Below are 26383 nucleotides of genomic sequence, written 5' to 3'. Positions count from 1 at the left end.
CTGTTCTCTTCTGGATGTGAATGCTGGCAACAGTGAGTCGCCATGTGTTGGCCATCCCCTCACCGTCAATTCATATACCCGTGACAGCGTCGGATCATTGCGGGTCTCCTTCTCTATATCCGTGTTTGTTACTGGCAATCGTTCAATTATCGATGAATAAAATATCTCGATAGGGTCCACTGCTGGTGCTTCCTCCACCATAGGCAGTGGCAGGTGCGATAGCCCATCAGCGTTCCCATGCTGTTTCGTGCCTTTATATTCTATTTCATATTGATTCGCCCCTAGAAACAGGGACCATCTTTGTAACCGCTGTGCAGTCATTACTTGCACGCCCTTCTTAGGACTAAAGATGGAGACAAGTGGTTGGTGGTCAGTCAGCAAGGTGAACTTCTGCCCATGCAGATAATGGTTGAATTTTTTTACTCCCCATACTAGGCTGAGGGCCTCCCTGTCAATCTGGGCATAGTTGCGCTTGGCTGAGGTTAGTGACCGAGACGCAAAGGCCACTGGCCTCTCCAACCTGTCTGGGAATTTGTGCGACAGCACCGCACCAATGCCGTAGGGTGATGCATCACATACCAAACGAATTGGTAGTGTTGGGTTGAAATGGGCCAACACCTCTTTTGAAGTGATCAATTCTTTACACTTCTGGAAAGCTCGTCTACGTTCGTCATCCCACTTCCATGGTACCCCTGTTTGCAGTAGGGTGTTCAGCGGGTGTAGTACCGTAGACAAATTTGGTAAGAACTTGTGGTAATAGTTTACTAGCCCGAGGACCGACCTCAGTTCTGACACATTTTCCGGTGCTGGAGCCTTGACTACTGCCTCAATCTTGTCAGGGGACTTATGTAACCCCTCTTCATCGATGACGTGGCCGCAATACGAGATCTGTTTCTGGAAAAACTCGCACTTGTGGCGATTAGCTCGGAGCCCATATTCCTTTAATCTGGCGAGCACCTTCTCCAAGTTAGCGAGGTGATCACCGTCATTTTCGCCTGTGACCAAGAAGTCGTCCAAATAACACTGGGTCCCTGGAATCCCTTGCAGGACCTGATCCATCGCCCCTTGCCAGATAGCCGGAGCCGAGGCTACTCCAAACATCAGCCGGTTGTATTGATAGAGACCTTTATGGGTGTTGATCGTAATGTAATGTTTCGAAGCTTCTTCTACCTCCATTTGCAAGTACGCCTGGGCTAGATCAATTTTGGTGAAGCGTTTACCACCAGATAGCGAGGCGAAAATATCCTCAATTCGTGGAAGCGGATATTGCACCGTGTGAAGGACTGGGTTCACTGTCACCTTAAAATCCCCACAGATGCGGATCTTCTTTGGTTCCCCAGGCGTATTACTCAATGACCTCTTCATTACAGGGACGATGGGTGTAGCCCACTCGCTCCAGTCCACTTTGGACAGTACTCCTGAACGTTCCAACCCTTCCAGCTCTGCTTCTAATGCTGGTCTGATCGCATAAGGCACTGGTCTGGCCTTCAGAAACTTTGGGCTTGCATTATCCTCTATTTTAATTGTTGCTGTTATTCTTTTAGTGTTCCTAGTCCCTCCTGGAACACTTCTTTTGCGTCAGTTAGCATTTTTGACAGTCGTCCAGGTGTGATGTCGTCATCCTTTTAGGCCTCCACCTTCAGTGCCTGTATGGAATGCCAATCTAAATGTATCTTCCGGATCCACTCACGTCCTAGCAGTGGTGGTCCTCCATTTGGCAATACATATATATCCATTTTAGGTATTTCCTGACCTTTGTATGTCACTTTCACCCTTATTTTTCCTCTGGGGTAGACTTTTTGCCCCGTATACGTCTTCAAGCCAATCTCTGTAGCTTTCAAGGGTATGTGTGAAAATAGCCGCTTGTAGTCTCTTTGATTTATGACTGTTAGAGCTGACCCTGTGTCCAATTCCATTTCCACTTGGACTACATCTATCTTGAGTCTAACCCAGATAGTCTGATGATCCTCTATTTCGGTTACATTATGTAGTTTCAGACAACCCAGCTCCTTGCTTCCAGAGTCTGTGTCACTTTTCTGTTCATCTGAACCGCTGTCCATCACCTGGTGTACGTTTTTGTACTTCTCCTGTGGAGATTTCTTACTGTTGGTTTTCTTACCAGACCTGCAGACTCTTGCTATGTGTCCTGCTTTCCCACACTGTCTGCACACTTGGTCCTTGAACCAACAATCTTTCTGGTCATGTGTTGTTCTGCCGCAGCGATAGCACTTCCCTGTTCCATAGGTCATTTCGTTGGTGCCGTATTCTTGCAGTCTCCGTTGTATCTCTGCAGCGCCCCTTGCAGCTGCTTCGTGTGATACTGCCATATTGGAAGCTTTGTCCAGCGTAAGGTCCTTTTCTGATAGAAGCCGTTTCTGGGTTCCTTCACTTTGTAGCCCACACACAAACTTGTCCCTTAACATGTCTGCTTGTCCCGCTCTAAACTGGCAGTATTTCGATAGCTTGCGCAGTTCCGTTAGGTACTCAGCATTGCTTTCGTCTTTGTGTTGGTTCCTTTTATGGAACTTAAATCGTTCTGCTATCAGCAATGGTGTGGGGCTTAAGTGGTCCTGTAGGATTTCTACTATGCTTCCAAAATCCTTGTTTACCGGCTTCTCTGGGGTTATTAGATTCCGCAGTAACCCATAAGTTTTTGCACCCATGGAATTTAACAGAACCAGTGCTTTATTAGCATCTGGCACTTCATTCGCCCTGCAGTACACCTCAATACGTTCCACATATGTCGCCCAATCTTCGACTTCATTGTCGAACGTAGAGATACTGCCACTCTTCGGCATCCTTGGTTGTGCGTTAACTATCCCCAATGGCGCCTCCCGTGCTTCCCCTTCTTCTCCGCTGGCACAAAATGGCGTCTCCCACGCTTTCCTTCCTTCCCGCGCTCTCCCGTCTTCTCCGCTGCGGCTTCGCAAAATGGTGTCTCCTGCGCTCTTCCTTCTTCTCCGCGGCTCAATGGCGTCTCCCACGCTCTCCCTGCTTCTCCACGGCTCAATGGCGTCTCCCCTTGCTTCGCCCCGTGGACCCTGATCAGCCTGTGATCCCTGGCTGTGCTCTGCGCGTTCTTCTCTTGATATTTGTCGACGCTGCTTGGTCTAGAACCCGGCTGTTTCTTACCCTCTCTCTCTCCGGTTTTTTTTTGCAGTATTTTTCCACGACGCCGCTCGGTGATCAACCCCCGGCTGCGCCCTGCTCTCTTCACCCTTTTTCTTACCCTGTCGATGCTGCCTGGCTCTCTCTCTCTGCCGTCGGTCGGCTCCAGCTGCCGCTGCTCGGGAAGGGTCTGCTCAGGACCTGTCGTCGGTCTCTTACTGCTCATTGTGGCTGGGGAACCAAGCCCGGCTCTCCACAGCCTCCCCAGCGAAGTTGGATCTCTGCCTGACTGCTGGGCGGTTGCTCGCGGTCGACGCCCGTGTTCCTGGACTCGACTATTTTTTTTGTTTTTTTTTGTTTAATGTTGCAGGTAAATTCGCATCTACACTCGTCGCCACTGTTAGATCCGTGGTTCAGTGGATAAATAATTACATGGATGCTGTATATAACAAACAACAGGTCTTTACTGGAGGAGGGTCATCTCTAGACTGGAGTACAGAGGCATGCGCACAGCTTATATACCGCTGTGGTTACTGCCGGTACTACAGTATACAGGAGCTGTAAAAAGTAGTTCTGACTTAAAGCACATACACTACACCCAGGAACCCTCTTCCACCCTCCACGTCCCATTTCATCAGGACACATGTCCACTTGGAGCGGAACGGTCCTATCTGAATGGCGAGCGGGATGGAAAAGGAGCCGGCCTATTCCCTACCCGTGAACCCCGATAGACTGTATGGGACCCCGCTGGAGAGAGTTGAGGCAATGGGGTTAGCTGAGTAGACCACGGTACATGATGCCCCTGTGTCTAACAGATAGGTCCTCGTCACCTTCTCCACCTCCACCTCCATCTCCAAAAGGCATCTTTTCCACTCATCATACCGGAGAGAACACAGATAAACAGGCTGCGCCGGCTCTAGTCATGGCTGTGGGTTGGATGGGGCTGACGGGGTGAGAGCACCAGTGGCGGCTGCTACTCTCCTCTGGCCAGTCAGTAAGGACCTCATGGCGTCCAAAAGTGACTCGACCTCTGCGGAAGGTGTCCCTTCACCCGCCTTTTGGGCTGGGGCTGTGGAATGCTTTCCCTTGTTATCCTTCCAAGGGTTTTTGCACTCCTTCCACCAGTGACCATCCTTCCCACACCCGTAACAATTTGTCTTTGTGTTGGGGGGGTTACTCCCTTCCTGGTGCCACTCTTTCCTACCTGGTCAAGGTTTTACCTCATGCACCTTTCCCTTGGGTGGGTGTGCACCGGCTCCCCTACCGTTTTTGTAGGCCAGAGTGAGCTGCCTAATTACCGTGAGTTCTGTGGTCTGGGGATTTTTGGGGTTGAACCAGGCTTCTGCCTTGGCCCGGACCTGTGGCAACCTGTTCGCCACCAGGCAACGGAGCCAATGGGCCAGGGAATCCCTGTTCAGGAACGCTCGGTCCGGCGTCCCCAGGCAAGCCTTCCGGTACACTGGCCACAGCTGGTCTGCAAAAGCCTGTGGGTTTTCCCCAAGGAGCTGGATCGTCTTCCCCACGCGGGAGAAAGGACTTCCCTCATCCATCCCCATGGCCTCTAGAACCGCATCTCTAAGCTCCTCGTACCCGCTCTGTCACCTGTTACACTCGTCAGAGAGGGATTGGAGGAGATGACTCTCCAGGGGGAATAGCAGCATCTGGGCCTTCTCAGCGTCATCGCAGTCATTGAAGCTGGTGGTCTGCTCTATTTCCCTGAAGTGGATCGAGGGGTCTCCCTTTTCGGAGAGCCTCGGGATATGGTTGACCATAACCCTAAGCTGTTGGGTGTTAAAGGGTAATAAAAACTGGTTTTGGAGGGGTCCCACATGTAAAGTCCGCGCCTCAATAATACACGGACTTCGGGAGAACAGTTTAACAGGTACTTTACTGAACAAGAGGCAGCTTGAAACTAAAACTACAGAAGCCTGATAGGGCCTTTTATACAGCGGTGGTCACTGCCGGTACTGCTGTCTAAGACCAGTTATTCCCTTAAAGGGACATACACAACAATTCCTCCCCTTTTAGATAAACAGTACATAACATTCATTTAACAACTAAATAATAACTAGTTACAATTGCAATTTTCTCAGTAATATATACATCAACTGGAATAGTCATTTATAAGTTCAGTCTTTGAGGAGGCTTCCTGATCCGGACTGGATAGCGCCTTTCTCGAGTATCCTGTTCTGGCGGTGGAGTCAATTCTGGCTCATTGTCATTGGTTGGTTCGTCAGCTTCCAATACCCCTGCTTCTGAGGTAGACGCAATCTGTACTTCGAGCTCATTACCAGGTGCACATACTTGTGGTACAGATTTGGCTTGTTCCTGTGACTCTAGAATCTGGTCAGCATGGCGTCTCACGATGCTCTCTCCAACGTCCACTGTGTACATTGGTGGTCCCTGCTGTGTGCATATTGTGCCTGGCTGCCATTTTTCTGTTCGGTAGTCGCGGGCCAAGACTGGTTGCTCTATCTTGAAGCTCCTGGTTGGCTTCTCATTTATGTGCTGGAACTGCTTATCCTCAACATCTCGTCTTATGTTTGGTTTGAGCAAATCCAAACGACATCTTAGTCTCCAGTTGAAAAACAGTATGGCTGGAGTTTGGTTGGTTAGTGCATGTGTCGCATTCCGGTAAGCAAACAGGAATTTATTCACCTTGTGTTGCAGTGGTATGTCATCATTATACATTGCCTTTATGGCCTTTTTAAAGGTCTGAACAAACCTCTCAGCCAATCCATTTGTGGCTGGATGATATGGGGCAGATGTGTAATGTTTCACCCCATTATTCTTCAGGAACCTCCGGAAATCCTCAGACACAAACTGTGGGCCATTGTTGGAACAGATCTGTTCTGGCAACCCATTCCTGGCGAAGATGGTCCTTAGGACTGCAATAGTTTTCTCCGTGGTGGTGGAGGAGATTTTAATGACCTCTGGCCATTGCGAATGGGCGTCCACAGCGATTAGAAACATTGAGTCCATAAACGGACCAGCGAAATCAATGTGTACCCATTGCCATGGAGATGAGGGCCACTCCCATGGATGTAGCGGGGCCTGTGGTGGAGCGTTTTGGACCTTCTGGCATCCTGTGCATCTCTTGGTCATATTCTCGATTTCATTATCGATTCCCGGCCACCACACAAACGCCCTGTCAAGGCTTTTCATTCTTACCCCTCCCAGATGACCTTCGTGAAGCTCATTGAGTACTCTATCTCTCAACTTAGGTGGAATTATCACTCGGGATCCACACATCAAGGTTCCCTGGCACACTGACAGCTGTTCCCTCCTTGGCGAGAATGCTGGCAACAGTGAGTCGCCATATGCTGGCCATCCCTTCACCGTCAAATCATAGACCTGAGAGAGTGTCAGGTCATTTCGGGTTTCCTTCTCAATACTTGCGTTTGTAACAGGCAAACATTCAACTATATTCGCATGGAATATCTCCACTGGGTCCACTGCAGGTGCTTCTTCCGCCGTAGGCAACGGTAGGCGCGACAGCCCATCAGCGTTTCCATGTTGTTTCGTACCTTTGTACTCTATGTCATACTGATGTGCCCCTAGAAAAAGTGACCATCTTTGCAGCCGTTGCGCCGTCATCACCGGAACGCCCTTCTTTGGGTTAAAAATTGAGACCAGGGGTTGATGATCAGTCAGTAGGGTGAATTTCTGCCCGTGCAGATAGTGATTGAACTTCTTCATCCCCCACACCAGGCTGAGGGCCTCCCTTTCAATCTGGGCGTAGTTACGCTCGGCTGAGGTTAGCGAGCGCGATGCAAAGGCTATTGGACACTCTGAACCGTCACGGAATTTGTGTGACAGCACCGCTCCAATGCCGTAAGGTGACGCATCACATGCCAACCGAATCGGTAATGTTGGGTTGTAGTGGGCCAATACTTCTTTTGAAGTGATTTGGCATTTACATTCCTGAAAGGCACGCTTACACTCATCACTCCATTTCCATGTTACACCAGTTTGAAGGAGGGCATTCAGTGGGTGCAGAATTGTAGATAAATTCGGCAAGAACTTATGGTAGTAGTTCAACAACCCAAGGAACAACCTCAGTTGCGACACATTTTCCGGTGCTGGAGCCTTGACTACAGCCTCAATCTTGTCCGGCGACTTATGCAACCCTTCCTCATCAATCATGTGGCCACAATACGAGATTTGTCTCCTGAAGAACTCGCATTTGGGACGGTTGGCTCGTAGCCCATATTCCTGCAATCTCATGAGCACCTGTTCTAGGTTGGCAAGGTGTTCATTGTCATTTTCGCCCGTAACCAGGATGTCGTCCAAATAACACTGGGTCCCCGGGATCCCTTGCAGGACTTGTTCCATTGCCCTCTGCCACATAGCCGGGGCCGATGCTACCCCAAATACCAGTCGATTGTACTGGTAAAGGCCTTTGTGAGTGTTTATCGTGAGGTATTTCCTAGATGCTTCTTCCACCTCCATTTGTAGATACGCTTGAGCCAGGTCAATCTTTGTAAAACGTTTCCCTCCAGATAGTGAGGTGAAAATATCTTCTATCTGTGGAAGCGGATATTGTACTGTGTGCAGGACTGGGTTCACAGTCACCTTGATGTCCCCACAGATGCGAACCTTCCTTGGCTCCCCAGGCGTGCTGCTCAATGCTTTCTTCATTACAGGAACGATGGGTGTGGCCCACTCGCTCCAGTCCACCTTAGACAGCACCCCCGAATGCTCCAGACTCTCCAGTTCAGCTTCCACAGCCGGGCGTATCGCGTATGGCACCGGTCTGGCCTTGAAAAATTTTGGGGTTGCGTTATCCACAGTCTTTATGGTTGCCTTTACTACTTTTAGAGTCCCAAGTCCTTGTTGGAACACCTCTTCCGTGTCAGATAGAATTTGTGACAGACGTCCATGTGCGGCGTCATCATCTTTTTTGTCAGTCACAGTTACTGCCAGAATGGAATGCCAATCCAATTGTAGTCTTCGGATCCATTCACGTCCCAATAATGGTGGTCCTCCATCTCGTAGTATATACATGCATAGTTTCTGTGTTTCCTTTCCGTTATATTCAACTGGCACCCTTATTTTTCCTCTGGGGTAGACCTTTTGCCTCGTGTATGTCTTCAGTACGATGGACGTGTCCTTTAAGGGTATGTGTGAGAATAGCCGCTCATAGTCTCGTCGATTCATGACAGTTAGGGCTGATCCTGTGTCCAATTCCATCTTCACTGGGGACCCTGCTATCATGAGGGTGACCCAAATGGTTCGGTGATCTACTTTTGCGATCACATTGTGTAACTTTAAACAACTTAGTCGCCTGCTCCCGGAGTCCTTATCACTCTCCTGATCTTCTGAACTACTATCTGTCAGTTTCTTTACTTTCCTGTACTGTTCCTTAGTAGTTCTTGTCATGTTGGTCTTCTTTCCCGACTTGCAGACTCTTGCTATATGTCCCATTTTCCCGCATTGCCTGCATATTTTGTCTTTAAACCAGCAGCCCTTCTGCTCATGGGTTGTTCTGCCGCAGCGATAGCACTTTTCGGCTCCATACGCCATTTTGTTAGCGCTGTATTCTTGTGGTTTCTGTTGTATTTCCGCTGCTCCCCGTGCTGCTGCTTCGTAGGATACTGCCAAGCTGAAAGCCTGTTCCAACGTCAGGTCCTTTTTTGAAAGTAGTCGTTTCTGGGTTCCTTCACTCTGGAGCCCGCAGACAAACTTATCCCGTAAGGTGTCTGGCAGTCCTGCTCCGAACTGGCAGTGCTTCGATAACTTGTGTAGTTCCGTAAGATAGTCAGCATTGCTCTCATCTTTGTGCTGGTTTCTTTTATGGAACTTGAATCTTTCTGCTATCAGCAGTGGTGTAGGGCTTAGATGTTCCTGTAAGATATGAACAATCTCCTCAAAACTTTTCTCCATTGGTTTAGCTGGGGTAATTAAATTCCGCAATAGGCCGTACGTACTCGCACCCATCAGATTTAATAATACCGACGCCCTCTTTCCATCAGCCACCTCATTTGCCTTGCAGTACACTTCAATTCTTTCCACATCCGTGGTCCAGTCTTCTACCTCGTTGTCGGAAGCAGTGATACTGCCACTTTTCGGCATCTTGGCCGATTTAAATGGCGCCTCCCGCGCTTTTGCTTCTTCCCCAATGGGATAAAATGGCGCCTCCCACGCTTTTGCTTCTTCCCCTTACTGCCACGCTGCTCCTAGCATTCTACAGGGTAATGGTGGCGACCCGCAGCTTCGGCGCGTCTCGCTTTCCTTCCCCCCCATTTAGTTTCTCTCCACTGTCCTGTTCTCGAGCACCAACCGCGCCCTGTGTGCTCCACCCTCTCTCTCTTGTTTTCTTTTCCCGCCGACGCCGCGTGGCCCGATTTGTAGAGCCGCTCGATCGAGCTTGAGCCCGCCGCAGTCCGGAAGGGTCAGCGCGCTACCTGCAACCAGCATGATTCGCTGGAACCACAGTCTCTCCGCAATTCTCCAAACACCGATGGATTCTTTGGGCGGTTGCCCTCGGTCAACGCCCGTTGCTCAGACTACGACCTTCCAGGACCTTCCTTTCAGGCGAGATCCCCGTGAGATGATGCCACACTGCAGGTGAGTTTGAACTTACTCGTCGCCACTGTAAAGTCCGCGCCTCAATAATACACAGACTTCGGGAGAACAGTTTAACAGGTACTTTACTGAACAAGAGGTAGCTTGAAACTAAAATTACAGAAGCCTGCTAGGGCCTTTTATACAGGGGTGGTCACTGCTGGTACTGCAGTCTAAGACCAGTTATTCCCTTAAAGGGACATACACAACACTTCCTTGTCGCCATTGGCGGGTGGGCCGAACCTCCGATGCCACGCTGGGCACATTGGTCCCGGCTCCGACCTCTCGGGCGGGGTTTGCTCTACCTCCGGCTCCACCTCTAGTTCCACTCCGGGTTCCACCCCCGGTTCCACCCCCCCTTGCTTCCAAACCTCGCTAAAGCTTGGTGCTACGGGTGGTGGCCGTGAGGTCTCCTCTCTCTCAACCGGCTCGTCCCTAAGCACTGCCGGTAACGTTGGAACTGTCCTCCCCTCGTTCCCCAAAAATTCTGCCTGGCCTGCCTTTGGGCTTATGAGGCATACCATGTCTTTTGCCTTCCGGAGGGCCAGGCTCAGATTTTCTACTCTCTCTCTACGGGGGCCATGGTCCAACTCCTCAAACCCCTGTTCACTCGCTAGCTTGTAAGCGGCTTTTACCTCCTGCACTTTTGCTTCCTGTTTCCTAATCTGCCTTGCCAAGCTGGCGTTTTTCTCCCGCAACATTAACTCATTTCCCTTGGCCTCGGTGACTTGGCACCATAGGTATTCCAATTGGGCCTGCAAAGCCTTATCCTGGATCTCCAGGGCTGACTCCCTTAACTCGACTGCCTGTGCTGCAACGAGCCTGTCCAAAAGCTGGACCTGTTTTTTTAAAGCACATCAGCAAAACTGCCTTCTCTAAGGACTTCTTGTGTTCCTTTCTCTCTTTCCACTTAGCTGCTGCATCTACCGGATGCCCAGCCTTTAACAGAGTGGTGATCCACTTCTTAGTGATATTCACCTTGCTAAGCACATAGGGCTAAAAATTCAGTTTGGGGCGCCAAACTCGCCTGGGCGCCGGAATTACCGCTGCGCGTGGAGCCACTTGCGCCATCGGGATATTCAGTTTCAGCGCCCCAAATGGAAGCCGGCCGCTAAACAAGGCTTTAGGCACCCCGGTTGGGGCGCTGAAACTGAATTTCGGCTGCGGTACTGCAGGCCTTCCTCCCACTGTTAAGGGGGAGGTGCCTGCAACAGCGCGATCCCCGCTCGCGAGTGCTGGCAAATGAGCCCGGCACCAAGGAGAAGTGCCGGGCTCTCGGGAAACAGCCGGCAATGCCGCGGGGGCGGTGCGTGTAGGAGGTCGGGGACGGAGGTGCGGGCAGGCGGCCGCCGAAAAACCGGCCGGCCGCACCTCCACCTTAACTCGCCCCACTACCGCCACAGGTAGGCCCCTGTGTACCGGTCGCTATTTGCGGCCGGCGCGGAAGAGGCGGCTGCGACCTAATATGGCGCTCGGGGCGGTAGCGGGGCGCTGCGCACACCGATGATGTCATCGGTGGCGGCGCAGCGCTACAGGCTAACGCCGCCATTAGCGCCCCGCTAAATATCGCGGTGGTTGTGGCCAGTGGAGCTAAAGCCTCTGAGTGGCCTCTTTGGGCGCAAACTGGTGGTGCAAGCAACTGAATTTCTAGGCCTATGGCCATTAGCGCCTTAGGAGGAGTAGATGTCGGGCGCTAGGCGGCTAGCGCCCGGGCGCAGCGCGATCTGCGCCTCGCCCCAACTTCACTAGAGATTTAGCGGTGGCGCAAAGTCTTTGCGCGCGCTCAGCTGCGCGCGCATATCATGACGTCATTTCCTCGTGCAACGCCCTTTGTGCGCCCCCAACCGGAACTTCAGTGGCGACGCCCCATTGTGCGCCTGGCGCCCCTAGCGACTGTTAGAGTAGAATGGTGCTCAGCCGATGCGGGGCGCGGGGGGCGCAAATTAAAGGGCACTCCTCCTGCACTATAAAAGGCTGCCATTTCGCAGCACTCCTTCTTGAGAAACGGATCTTTGGAGAGAGGCCAAGGTAGATAGCTTTCTGCTTTGGCCCAACACTCGGACAGGTACTTCTGGCTTCAGGCCACAGCTTTCCACTCGTCTTTGCCTTCATTGACATCTCATTGTTTGCTAGCATATTATGGGGGCTGCAATGGGTGTCAACGCTGGCTTTCTCAATTACATCCAAAGGGCTCACAGATGCCGTGAGAGAGTGGCAGCCCTGGCTAGATGGAGAGGGGGCAACAGGCATCAGGAAAGGAGGCCTTACCCACCCAGGGTATACCGCCAGCAGTTCTCCTATCTCAACATGTCTGACGAGCAGTGTGTTCGGAGGCTGTGATTCAGAAGGGACGTGGTCACAGAGATCTGCCAGCTGCTTGGCGGTGATCTGCAGCCACAGCTGAGGAGCAGGATGTCTCTGTCGGTGGAAGTGAAGGTGACGGTGGCTCTCAACTTCTATGCCACCGGCTCCTTCCAATCCGCTACTGGGGACATTGCCAACATCTCCCAGTTCGCCGTGCATTGCTGCATCCGCCAGGTGACCAATGCCCTTTTCAAAAGGAGACGTCAGTTCATCTCCTTCTCCATGGCCCTTGCCAAGCAGCAACAGCGTGCAATGGGCTTTGCAGCATTCGCGGGCTTCCCCATGGTGCAGGGCGCCATTGACTGCACGCATGTGGCTTTGCGGGCACCTCTGGAGAATGCCGAGGATTACCGCAACCGGAAGGGCTACCATTCGCTGAACGTCCAGCTGGTGTGTGACCACAGGCAGCTCATCCTAGCTGTCAATGCCCGCTTTCCAGGCAGCAGCCACGATGCCTTCATCCTGCGACAGACTTCTGTGGCAGACATCTTCCAGGCACAGCCTCACCCACGAGGATGGCTTATCGGGGACAAAGGCTATCCTTTGTGTACCTGGCTGATGACCCCGCTCCGTGCGCCCAGCACCCCTGCTGAAGAGGGATACAACGAGAGCAATCAAGCGACCAGGAACATCATCGAACAAACAATCGGCGTCCTGAAGCAACGGTTCCGCTGTCTGGATCGTTCCGGTGGAGCCCTACAGTATTCGCCGGAGCGAGTCTCCCATGTCGTGGTCGTTTGCTGCATGCTGCACAACCTGGCGATCCGCAGGACTCAGGCACTGCCACCAGAGATTGGAGGACCACCTCAGGAGGAGGAGGAGGACCAGCACAGGAGGGAGGCACAAAGTGCAAGGGCCGCCCGTCGCCGGCTTATTGAACATCGGTTCTCGGCCCCCTCTCAGGGAATGGCTTGTGCCAATGTCAGGAGATGAATGTAGCCGCACCACAAGCCCTCAGCCGAGCAGGGCAACCAGGACTTAACAAAAAAACCATGCACACTGCAATTTAAGAACAATAATTTATTGCAAACCTCTGCCCTTCCCACATTACATCGTCATGTGGAGAAGCCCCCTCCCAAAACACAAAACTACCAGTCTCGGCCTTACAAAAAGAAAGAAAGACACCAGTCTCGGCCTTACAAAAAGAAAGAAAGACACCAGTCTCGGCCTTACACAAACACAACTGCACCAGTCTCGGCCTTACAACAAGCACCAGGCATTTGTGCATACCTCTACTTTTTGCCCTGCGAGGGCGATGCCTTTCGCATCCTTGCCTGGCCCCTGCCCACCCTGCAGCTCCTCCTCAATGGGAGCCCAGTGGCTGCAGCAAGGCTGGGGGAAGGCTGCTGAGGGGCAGATGGCGAGACGGCAGATGCCCTTGGGGGTCGGCCTGCACCAGCTCTGGCCTTGGAGTGGCCGGCTGCTGACTGCTCCAACTCTGGCTGGGCGGCAGCAGTCTGTCCAGCGGCTCGTGGCAGCTGCAATGGCGGAGTGGCAGTGTCGGCTGCAGCAATGGTGGCAACCTGGCAGATCGCAGGTGCTCGCTGGTCGCCTGAGACATTGGCACTCGCACGGGCCAGCACTGCAGCATGCGCAGCAAACAGTTGAAGAACAGACTGCTGGGCTGCTGCTGCGCGGCGAGTGTCCTGGCGATGCCTGACTGATCCAGCGAGGGTGGCAGCAGTTAGTGCCCGTGTGGCCCTGGTCTGTGTCCGCATGACACCAGCCAGTGAATGGACGGCACGACTGAGCACTTGGCTAGAAGCCGACTGTGCTGCCGCGAAGTCCTGCAGGCTCCTGGCCTGTGCTTCACTGAATTGTTCCAGACTCCTGGCCTGTGCTGCACTGAATTGTTGCAGACTCCTGGCCTGTGCCGCTCCGAATTGCTGCACACTCCTTGACAGAGACTCTATGGAGTCAGGCATCCTTGCCACTGCAGCCATGAGCTCAGTGTGCCTGCGCTCAGCCTGGATGGCCATTTCCTCTAGGAGGCGCACCTCCTCTGCGCTCACCGTCGCAGGACTGGAGGACGCACTCACCCTCTGGGGTGAAGTCCGCCGAGCTTCCCCACCCCTCCCGCGTTGCTGCAGGCCGCTGGGCCCCGGAGCTTCACTCTCCTCTGACCCTTCCCCCCGGCTCCCCTCCAGGGAAGACGTGTCCCCTACATCGCCATGGGCTGGCGCGGCTGAAGGTGGCACTGATGGGCCAGCTTCCTCTTCCTCCTCCTCGTATTCCGAAGCACTGACAGTGGCAGCTTGAGGGCCCGCCTCCTCACCTGGCGAGTCACCATCTGAAAGCAGGAAGGCACAAGAGTAGCTTTAGAGTGAGGACAGGGCGGCAGCGAGGGAGGCATGAGTGCTGCCATTCACTGCATTCGTCGGACAGTGGCAAAGGATGCTGATCTGAGGTGCAAGTGGAACGAGAGAGGTCAAAAAGGTGATGCCCTTACCATTGGTGCCCAGAACAGGGTCGGCATCTCCACTGGCGATGGGGCCAATCAGCCGGCCTGCCATAATGCGCTCCACACGCTGATCGAGGTCGGAGAGCTCTTTGAGGTCAGGACGGCCTCCCCCGGTCTCAGTTCGGTTGCGCCAGTTGTGCGCCACCTTGGCCTGCAAGAGAAAGGACGGCCTTTAAGTACAGTGTGTAGCCCTGATCTTGTCTGCACTGCCTCCCATGGTCGAATAGCTTGTACAGTGTGTAGCCCTGATCTTGTCTGCAATGCCTCCCATGGTCGAATAGATTGTACAGCATGTAAAGTGCTGAATGTGCAAGTGATTTTCATGCCAGTCCCATAGCTGCTGGATGAGGGCTGGCCATTAGGGCTTTCAGGTCCCTTTGCCCATAAAGTGAGGTGCACATGCAAGGATGAGGAGGACACTGGAAAGGGTACTCACCCTGACAACCCGAGTGAGGTCGTTGAACTTCTTCCGGCATTGCACAGGAGTCCTGGCAACCACGCTGTTGGAAGACACCCTGTTGGAGACCTCCCTCCAGGCTTTCCGGTAGGCGCTGGGCAGCGGCCTCTTGCCACCTTCTGGGAACAGAACATGGCGCCTGCGCTCCACTCCGCCAACCAGCAGCCTCAGGTCACCGTTGCTGAAGCGCTGCGCTCTCTCCCTGGCCTTCTCCATAGCCCTGGGCATTGTGCAGGTGAAGCTGAAGTGGTCAGGCCTAGGTTGAGGGCTGCAGTGTGCAGGGCGTGGCAGGCAAACAAATCCACCCTCCCCCTTTAAGAGCTGACCGGCGCCAGGGTGTCTGCTGTCAATCAAGAACTCGCCGCACCGGCGCTGCACCCGGCCTCGGGGGTATCGCTCAGCACCGCCGGCTTAGCGCCTAAAGATAGTCGTGCATTGCCTGTTTTAGCGCAGCAGCAACCTCTTGGGGCGATGCGACTGAATATCGGCGAAGGGGGCGCGACTTTGCGCCGGGCGCAAACTTTAGCGGCCGCCCGACTTTAGCGCCCCAAAAGTGGCTATACTGAATTTCTAGGCCATAATCCGAAATCCTGTCCTCCATCGTGGTTTGCTCATCCAAACCATTGTCTACTGTATCGCAACCCTGTTGCCGGTGTCCTGCCGTGGTTGCCATTTCTGTAGGGGTGGCGTGTGGTGGTTGTTTGGCACATACGCCCAGTCAGTTATGCCCATGACTGTTTATGAGCGGTTCGAATTGCTCCCACGCCCCTAGCTTCTCGGCACCGGACTTTAGTACAGGCGGCGATACAGAAAAGATTTGAGTAAACAGGTGGTTTGGATGTAAGCAAGCTCAAGATTTTATTAAACACAGAAATAACAGTCTTACGAGAAGTTACTAGTATAAAAATTACTGGCAAATACAAATAACTATACTTATACAGGGAATGGGGAACACACGGCACATCGAGGGAAAACAACTATCTTAACAATCCACTTAGCCTTATCCCACCCCCTATACCTAATTAGATTAAGCTATGAGGGGCCAGAATTTATGCTCACCAATCAAAAGTGTTTGCTGGACTCAAAACAGCGGTGGGCTTTGGGGTTCACTCTTGGTGCTCTCTGGAGCCTGCCGTCGTCACGTGTTCTCCGGGTGCTGCAAGGGCGTTGTCCAGGTTCGAGTACGCCAAAGTTAAAAGGGGAGAAATTCAGTTGGTAGCGCCTCCAATTAGTGCCTAAAGAGGCCGAGAAGTGGGGCGTTAGCCAATTTTCGGCCGGGGGCAGTGAACCCAGCACCTCGCCCCATATTGAGCATACATTTAGCGCCGGCGCTAAATCTTAACGCCCGCTCACGGGCGCAGGCAGATCATGATGTCATTTGATTGTGCAACGCCTTTTGGGCGCCCCGGACCAGAAATTCAGTGGCGCCCCCCTCCGTAGCACCTGGCGCTAATAAGGACAGCTTACCTGTAGCCTTCCCCAGTCGCTCTCGGGCTGGAGGGGCGTTATTTAAAGGGCACTTGTGTGGTTTAAAAGCGGCTGCCTTTTTGGCTCACAACTTCTTCGAGAGTTACAGAGAGTTGCTGGGCTGCACACTGCGAGCCACTTCACCACTGAGCCAGCGCTGGCAGAGGAACTTCAGCCTTCTGACCATTAACTTGCTGTTGGTAAGCATTTCCAATGGCAAAACTTTCTTTGTGCACTTATTATGGGGGCTGCATTGGAGGGGAACGTCCTGCTGCTGAATCATCTGGAAAGGGCACAGAGGTGCAGGGAGAGAGGGGCAGGCATGGCCAGACGGAGGAGGACCAACAGATGTCGCCACACCAGACCTTACGCTGCCAGGGTTTTCCGACAGCAGTTTTCCTACATGAACATGTCGGAGGAGCAGTGTATCAGAAGGCTGCGCTTTAGAAAGGAGGTGGTGACTGAGCTGTGCCACCTGCTTCAGCCAGATCTGCAGCCTCAGATAAGGTGCAGGACATCTCTGTCGGTGGCTGTGAGGATGACAGTTGCCCTAAACTTTTACCCCAAGCGGCTCTTTTCAGGTCACAACTGGGGACATAGCCAACATCTCGCAGTTTGCGGTGCATTGCTGCATCCGTCAAGTGACTGATGCCCTGTTTAAAAGGAGGCGGCAGTACATCTCCTTCCCAATGACCCCGGACAAGCAGCGGGAGCGCGCAGAGGGCTTCGCTCTAATAGCCGTCTTCCTCATGGTGCAGGGTGCCATTGACTGCACGCACGTGGCTTTGCGGGCGCCTGTAGAGAATCCGGTGGAGTTCCGCAACTGCAAGGGGTTCCATTCCTTGAATGTCCAGCTGGTCTGTGACCACCGACAGCTGATCCTCGCAGTGAATGCGCAGTTCCCAGGCAGCAGCTACGACGCCTTCATCCTGCGCCAAACTTCTGTTGCAGACCTTTTCGAGGCCCCGGCTCACCAGCCCGTGGCTGATGACCTGCCCCTTTAAGAGCTGGCCGGCGCCAGTGTGTCTCGGGGAAAGTGATTATTGACAGCACCTGCGCTGCACCCCGCCGTCGCGAAATTGAGTTGTGCCGCCGGGTTAGCGCCTTAAGAGTATCGTGCAGCGCCTGATTCAGCGCCGCAATCACATTCAGGGGCGCTGCAACCCAATATCGTGCCAGGTGGCGCTAAATTGCACCTGGCACTAAACTTTGCGCATCGCCAGGACTAGCGCCCCAAACGGGGCTATACCCAATTTCTCCCCCAAAGTCTCTGCGTGGGTGCTTTACCTTGCAGGGATGATGGATCCTCTTCCTCGGCCGACAGTTTGAGTTTGCATAAAGATAGTCGCAGGTCAGCTGAAACTGAAGGCCCGATGATTCAAAGCCTGTCTTCAGTCGTCTTCCTCAGTTTGTCTCCTCAGTTCGTCTCCTCAGTTGCCTTCCTCAGTTCGTTTTGCCTCCTCGCCTCGTCGCGTCCCGCCTCGCCTGGCCTGAATTGTCCGTGTCCGCCTGATGCAGTGCCTGGGTGATTCCAGATGGAGTGGGGAAAGGCACAAGCAAAGGCCAGGGGGTAAGCGCGGGATGGGGAAAGAGCAACAGCCACGAGGGCGAAGAGCAAGGACAGGCCAGAGAGAAGAGAAGAGAGCGATTGCTACCCGGGGCCTTCAATTATATTCCTTTCGAAAACCCTTATCTGCGTGCCAAATCAGGTTAGTTCTTTGTCTTAATCTTGGCGGGCTATTTTAAATAATGGTAGCAATCTATACTAACTGTTTTTAGATGGCCGGTAATCGCATCTACCGGCCTGATAATTGACTTGTTTTGTTATGAATGCACCTTGATGGGCCTGTCCAGCCTCGATGGCTTCCTTAATCTGTTGCCGATTATTTATGCAAACTGCTTAATGGCCTTAACTATAGGCCTAACTGGGTTTAGATTTGTCTCCAATTTGATCTAGTACATAATTCAAAGTCCTGTCTGGTTTCCAAAATGCAAAATCTCTCTTCACAGAAACTGCAGCTTTGGTTTCGGTTTCTCCACAAGCTGCCTGCGTCGCAGAGTCCAAGTTTTAAAATCTCACAGGCTTTCTGCCACGAGAAGCGGACGCCATCTTGGGTACCCTTTTTTTAAATTTAAAATGTCCACGCAGGGTCCCTTTTATTAATAATAACCTTTGGGGAAATGTAGAAATTTTGCAAATCTTACACCCTGGAGTGTATCGCACTCTCCAACCAGTATTCTGTTCTGAGTACTGGTGAGGGTGATGGTTCCGCTGGGGATTGCAGCCAGAGTCATGTCCATGGCACCACGGGTGGTTCAGCTGCACAGCAGGGGAGGAAAAAGAGTGGAAGAGCAATAGTAGTAGGGGATTCAATAGTTAGGGGAGCTGACAGGCATTTTTGCGGCCGTAGACGTGACTCCAGGATGATATGTTGCCTCCCTGGTGCCAGGGTCAAGGATGTCACAGGCAGAGTTTAGGGAGCTAGGAGAGATTAAAAAGCAGAACCTCAAAGGTAGTAATCTCCAAATTACTCCCAGTGCCACATGCTAGTGAGTACAGGAATAGAAGGGTAGAACAGATGAATGCATGGCTGGAGAGATGGTGCAGGAGGGAGGGCTTTAGATTCCTGAGGCATTGGGACTGTTTCTGGGGAAGGTGGGACCTGTATAAGCCGGACTGGTTACACCTCAACAGAGCCAGGACCAATATTCTCGCAGGGAGGTTTGCAAGTGCTTTTGGGGAGGTTTAAACTAGCTTGGCAGGGGGATGGGCACCAGTATATAGGAGTAGAAAAGAGGAATAAGGTGCATAAAAGAGTGAGTGTGTTGGATAGTACTAGAGAAGATAGTACTAGAGGCGGTAGTAATACCATATTAGATAGGAGCAGACTGAGAAAGACTACAAAAAATTCAAAAGTGTGTTTAGAATGCATGTACGTAAACGCACAAAATGTGGTGAATAAGGTTGGTGAGCTACCAGCACAATTAGCCGTGTAGCAATATGATGTTGTGGCAATAACGGAAACGTGGCTTAAAAAGGGTGAGGACTGGGCACTTTATATTCAGGGGTACAAGGTGTTCAGAAAAGATAGGGAAGGAAAAAAAGGAGGTGATATAAGATTTAGATGAGCAATAGAGAGGAGCAAGGAACAATCTAGAGTGGAAATTCTAAACTGGAATAGGGCTCACTTAAATGGGATGCGAAAGGATCTAGCCAGGGTAAAATGGAACCAAAGACTGACAGGAAAATCTGTAACGGAACAATGGGTGATCTTTAAGGAGGAGATGTTCCAAGTACAGACTAGGTATATTCCAACAAGAGGGAAGGGTAAGGGAACTAAAGCAAGGACTCTTTGGATGACGAGGGAGATAGAGAAGATGATGAAACAAAAAAAGGGGTTATATGATGGAGTACCAGACCAAATACAATAAGTTGAGAGGGGATGTGAAGATGAAAATGAGATTGGCAAAGAGTGAATATGAGAGTAGAATGGCAGTTAACATAAAAGGGAATCCAAAAATCTTCTACCGGCATGTAAACAGTAAGTGGGTAGTAAGAGGCAGGGTGGGGCCTATTAGAGACAAAGAAGGTGATATATGCTTAGAGGCGCAGGGCAAGGCAAGAATACTCAATGAGTACTTTGTATCGGTGTTTACGAAGGAGGTGGATGCTGACAAAATATCAGTAGAAGTGGAAAAGGTAGAAACAGTGGAATGGGTGATAATTGATAGACAGGATGTACTAGAAAGGCTGGGTATGCTTAGAGTGGACAAATTGCCTGGTCCAGATGGCTTGCATCCCAGGTTGCTAAGGGAATTGGGGAAGGAGATAGCGGAAGGGCTTGCCATAATTTTCCAATCTTCACTAGATGCAGGGGAGGTGCCTGAGGATTGGAAAGTGGCAAATGTGACACCAATGGGGGCGATTTTCTGATGTCAGAGGAGTCGGGTTTGGAGTCGGGAAAGGTGGGAAAATTAGACTCAAAGAGGTCAGGTTCGGAACCCACCTCTAACCCGCCTCCGTGGGATTTTGCCGGTGCCGGTTTTGGAGGTTGGGAAAAGCTTCCGCCTCCAGTCGCCATTGTGCTAATTAACTTCCTTAAATACTTGTTAAGGGCCTCTCTAAGCCTATTTTGAGAGGCCCTCATGAATTTCCCAGCATTTCGGTATGCTCCACGCAACTCTTGAACCACGCCAGGTAAACCTGGCGGGTTGACTCGTGGGTGGCCTCCTGACTGCTGCAGGTCTAACAAGACATTGTTTATTGCAGCAAGGATTACTTGCAGGTGCCAGACCTTTAAAAGGTCTCTGAGCACTTTTAGAAGGCCTTCCGAAGTCGGAGGTGCTGCAGGTTGACTCCATCAACTGTGGGACCTCCTTGGAAGACCCTCTCCCCGCTTGCAATGAACGCTTCCCCAAAGGAGGCATCTACAAGCATCTACAAGCAGCATGGGAACCATTCATTTTCTTTCACCATGAACCTCAGATGAGGATGAGGACCATCCAGGGCAGCAGCAGAACCAGGCAGCTCAGAGGGAACATCAGCAGGAGCCCCAACCTCCTGCTCAGCCACCTGATGATGCACAGGGCAGAAGGCACAAGTGTATCGAGGCATCTCGCTGCAGGAGATACCCCCCACATAGCGTTTACAGACAAAGGATGAGCTACCTCAACATGAGTGAGCAGCAGTGCCAAAGGAGGTTGAGACTTTCGCGAGAGGTTGCCCGAGAGATCTGCGGCCTGCTGCAACAAGACCTGGTGCCCAGAGGAACGGGTGGACACCCCTTACCAGTGGCTGTCAAAGTCACCACCGCACTCAACTTCTTTGCCTCAGGCTCCTTCCAAGGATCATCAGCCGACATCAGCGGCATCTCCCAGTCAGCCGCCCACAGTTGCATCACCCAGGTTACCGATGCCCTTTTTGCTAAGGCCCACAATTACTTCCAGTTCACAAGGGATCAAGCAAGTATAACCACCCGTTCGGTTGGATTCGCAAATATGGCAGGCATGCCAATGGTGCAGGGTGTCATAGACGGCACACATGTGGCCCTTAGGGCACCCCATCACAACCCAGCTATCTTTGTCAACTGAAAAGGCTTCCACTCCCTCAACGTGCAGTTGGTGTGTAACCACAAGAAGGAATTCTTGCATGTTTGCGCCAAGTTCTGTGGAAGTTGCCATGACTCTTTCATCCTGCAGCACTCTAATGTTCCTCCGCTTTTTAATCCATCAAACCAATGGATGGCTCCTTAGTGACAAAGGCTATCCCCTGAAGAAGTGGCTAATGACGCCGATCAGGAGGCCAGCTAACGAGGATCAAGAGTGCTACAACGCCAGCCACACTTCGACCAGGTCCATCATAGAGCAGACCACTGGGTTGTTGAAGATGCGCTTCCATTGCCTTGACCGATCAGGTGGAGCCCTGCATTATACACCATACGGGGTCTCCAGAATGATCGTGGTCTGCTGTACACTGCACAACATCGCACAGCGTTGTGGCTTGCAGCTTCCTGATGAGCAAGCAGCTCAGTTCCAGCCCTCCTCAGATGAAGATGAGGAGGAGGAGGAGGAGGAGGAGGCTGAGGAGGAGGAGAAGGATCTGGAGAAGGAGGAGGAGGAGCAGGAGGAGGAGCAGGAGGAGGTCAGAGCGCTGGTGTATCGACCAGCGGCAGTGGCAGCATGCGATCACATGGCTGCCAGGGATGCAAGGGATGAACTTATCATGGCCAGATTTGAATAGGTTGCCCAAGTTGGCACATGTGCTTGGCTCCATCCTAGGACTTCATTGACAATGGACATGACTCTCTGGCCTCCTTTCACTCAGGCCACCAACCAGACATCGCAAGTGTGGCGGTGCCCGCAATATGGCACTTCCTAAGGCGAAAGAACAGATGGCATAGCGCCAACATTTTGGCTTCAAATCATTTTAATGCTTTCCAACAGGGATGGCATTTCATCAATACACAGAAACAGTCTCCCAATCTGCACACAGATCTGGAGGTTATATCCCTTGCCAGCTGTACCCTCACAGCCTTGGTTTCTTTGGCAGGCCTTTTCATCCGAGATGAGTGGAAGAGCACCTCCATGCTAGCTCTCACCCCCTCAAACAACATTTGCAGTGCCTCATCTGAGAGCCTCGGGTAGGCCCTTGCCTTGGAATTGGACCTAGGTTCCTCAAAAGATGTTGGAGGTGGTGCAGGAGAAGCAGAAATGCTGTGGAATGAGCCAAGGGAGCAAGAAGCCATAAAATCACTGGAAAAGTGCTGTCAAAAGAGGCGAGTTTCAGTCCCAAAGCACTAATTGAGCAAAGCATCCCACACCTCTGAAAGGCATTTGACTAAGTAACACATAGAAGACTGGTTAACAAAAGTGAGGCTCATGGACTAGGTGGGTCAGTGGCAGCTTGAATAAGGAATTGGCTTAAGGACAGAAAACAGCGAGTTGTAGTAAGTGGCTGTTTTTCAGACTGGAGGATGGTAGACAGTGGTGTTTCCCAAGGGTGAGTGCTGGGGCCACTGCTTTTTTTGATATATATAAATGACCTGGATATTGGAATATAGAGTAGAATTTCCAAATTTGCCATTAACACAAAACTTGTGGGTGTGGCAAATAGTGATGATGATATCAATTGACTGCAACAGGACATAGAAAGGCTAGCAGAATGGGTAGACAAGTGGCAGATGGAATTTAATACAGAGAAGTGTGAGGTGAAGGAACAGGGAGAGGCACTTACACCACCTAATGGCACCGTTTTAAAGAATGTGCAGGGACAGAGGGACCCGGGAGTTAATGTGAATAGGTCCCTGAATGTTGCAGAATATATTGAGAGAGTGGTTAACAAAGCATATAGGATCTTGGGCTTCATAGATAGAGGTATTGAGTACAAAAGTAGAGAAGTTATGCTGAACTTTTATAAAGCGCTGGTTAGGCCACAACTGGAGTATTGTGTCCAGTTCTGGTCACCACACTTTAGGAAGGATGTGAAGGCCCTTGAAAGGGTGCAGAGGCGATTTACCAGAATGGTTCCGGGAATGGGGGATCTTAGCTAGAAGGACAGTTTGGAGAAGCTGGATTTGTTTTCATTAGAGCAAAGGAGGTTGAGGGTTGATTTGATAGAGGTGTATAAGATTATGATGGGTTTGGATCAGCTAGATGGGGAAAGGCAGTTCCCACTAGTTGATGGTACAAGGACTAGGGGACACAGATTTAAGGTTTTGTACAAGAGATACAGGGGGACATGAGGAAAGACATTTTTACGCAGCGAGTGGTGATGACCTGGAATTTGCTGCCAATGGAACTGGTGGAAGCGGAGGCACTCAATGTTTTCAAGAGGAGACTGGATAGGCACTTGAGGGAAATAAACTTGCAGGGCTACGGGGATAGAGTGGGGGAATGGGACTGACTGGATTGCTCCACAGAGAGCCGGCACAGACTCGATGGGCTGAATGGCCTCCTTCTGTGCCGTTATGACTCTATGGCCTAGAAATTCGGTGGAGCCCCAAATGGGGCGCCAAGCTCGCCTGGGCGCCAGAATTACTGCTGCGATCGGAGCCGTTGCGCCTGCCGGAAATTCAGCTTGAGCGCCCCAAGAGGGACGTGGGGCGCTGCTCGAGGCGCCCCACGTCCCTCTTGGGGCGCTGAAACTGAATATCGCAGCGCAACGTGCCGCGGTACTGCAGGCCTTCCTCCCCTTCTTAAGGGGGAGGGGCTTGCACCAGCGCGATGACCGATCGCGAGTGCCGGCAAAAGAGCCCGGCACCGAGGAGAAGTGCCAGGCTCTTGGGACACAGCCGGCACTGCCCAGGGGGGATCAGGTGGCCGGGGACGGAGGTGCTGGCAGGCGGACACCGAAAAAAATGGCCGCCCCGCACCTCCACCTTAATTTGCGCCACTACCGCCACAGGCAGGCCCCGTGAACCGGGCGCGATTTGCGAATGGCGTTACAGAGGCAGGCGCTACCAAATATCACGATCGGGGCGGTAGTGGTGCGCTGCACACACCGATGACGTCATCGGTGGCGGCGCAGCGCTACAGGCTAACGCCGCCATTAGCGCCCCGCTAAATATCGCGGGAGGTGCGGCCAGTGGCGCTAAAGCCACTGAGTGCCCTCTTTAGGCGCTAACTGGTGGCGCAGCCCACCGAATTTCTAGGCCTATGACTCCATGACTGAAGGAGAGTGAAAGTGGGGCTGACATAGGAACATTTAGAACTTGCACTCCAATTTTACTTGTAAATGTGCTTTGGGTGAAAGTAGTATTCATTCCTATATTGATGTAAAGCTTCCAATATAAATGCTAATTATTTCCAAATATTTTAATCATGGTATTATCTCTCAGTCCACAACAGAAGTACAGCATGACATGATGGTGTGATTTATGCTGCGGCACTCTGCAATAAAAATATGGCAGTGTGCATTCTTGATTCCTTTAAATGTGCAGTGAATGGTATTCAATAGATCTAAAGATAAATTCAGCACTCCTAATTCACCTTGCTTGAAAGGAGCATGATCTAGAGAACACAGTGTCAGTGAATCTCCAACCACAGCTCTCTCTGAGCATGGCTCCTCCTTGGGAGTGCAGGATTAGTGAATTTATACAGACGGCTGAAAATTCAGTAGCCTTAGCGCCTCATTTGAGACGCTGGAGGGCCTTGCGCCGGAGTTATGGCCAGTCGTGAAATTCCCTGGGGCCCTAAATCGGCGTTGCTCCGGTAGCGCTGCGCCGGCACCGATGACGTCATCGGTGTGCGCAGCGTCCCGGTTGCCATGGTAACCCGCCCGAACTCCGAAATTGAGTTGCGGCCGCCTCGCCCGTGGCAGCCGCAACCAGCGTTTTGTCAGAGGTGCCTTACTGCAGTTAGCGCCGGCGCATTAAAGGCCCCGCGGCGGCCGGCCGCTTTCCCGCCGGCCGCCTGCCCGCAGCTCCCTCCCCGGACTTCTCTCCCCCCCGCCCCGGAACAGATGCAAGCCCGGCACTTGTCCGAGGTGCCGGGCTCATTTTTAAGCAGATTTGCGCGGGCCGCGGCCGGGTGCAGGCAGCTCCTCCTTAACGGAAGGAGGAGGCCTGCACTTCCCCAGCCTGCCGCACCGCATCGGGTGCCGCAGCGCCGGAATTGCGGCGCGAAACAGCAGTTAGCGCCCTTTTCCAGGCGCTAAGACCCTTCAGTAGCGCCGGCAGCCGTTTGGGCGCGGCGCCACTGAATTTTTGGCGCACGCAGGGGACTTAGCGCCGGCACTAATTTCCGGCGCTAAAGCCCTGGCTAAGCCAAAACCCAATTTCTAGGCCAATGTATTTAAGTCATGTTATTGTACAGAGATTCTTTTCATGGTTGTATAATTTTTCAGTAAAAACAACAGCTAATAAAGGAAAACGTGCTGAATACAACTGTGCTGAAACCTATAGGCCAATTTACATCGATGCAATGGTGTTAGTGGCAGCCATTTGATACTCTTGGCATTAATGGTGCTCTTAATATAAAGAATTCAACCTCTGGAGAGCCATTAGCATTGCAGGCCCAGATTTCTGTTGGGTCTGCATTTAAAATTAGGCACACAGGGCTGGAGGCGAGTCGAGGAGGGAGTCGGGTGGGGAAGTGGGGTGGCCATATTGAGGTCAGGAAACCCGGAAGAACAGGTTTCCCTCATGCCCTGCCAAATTTAACATTTTATTCTCTGTTTCCCGGCCACAGCTAGCCAGATTGAGAGGCTGGCTGGCTGTCAGGCGGGTAGGCTTTCAGCATCAGGCCACAGCCGGAAAGTGCAGATGAGGGAAGGGGAAGGGTCGGAGGCCGGGGTGGTCGGAGATCAGAGGGGGTTGAAGGCTGGGGGTGGGGTGGAGGGGGAGTAATGGGAGATAGGAGGCCTTGAGTGAGGGGTGTGAGATCGGAGGCCTCGTGGGGGAGGTTGGTGGCCTCGTGGGGGAGGCCGGGGGAGATTGGAAGCATTGGGGGGTGTCCGAGGC

This window comes from Somniosus microcephalus, chromosome 1 (genome assembly GCF_052327205.1).
Source record: "Somniosus microcephalus isolate GS21.2 chromosome 1, FLI_Smic_1.0, whole genome shotgun sequence".
NCBI lineage: Eukaryota > Metazoa > Chordata > Chondrichthyes > Squaliformes > Somniosidae > Somniosus > Somniosus microcephalus.
The sequence above is the reverse complement of the archived record's forward strand: the minus strand, read 5'-3'. Positions refer to the sequence as shown.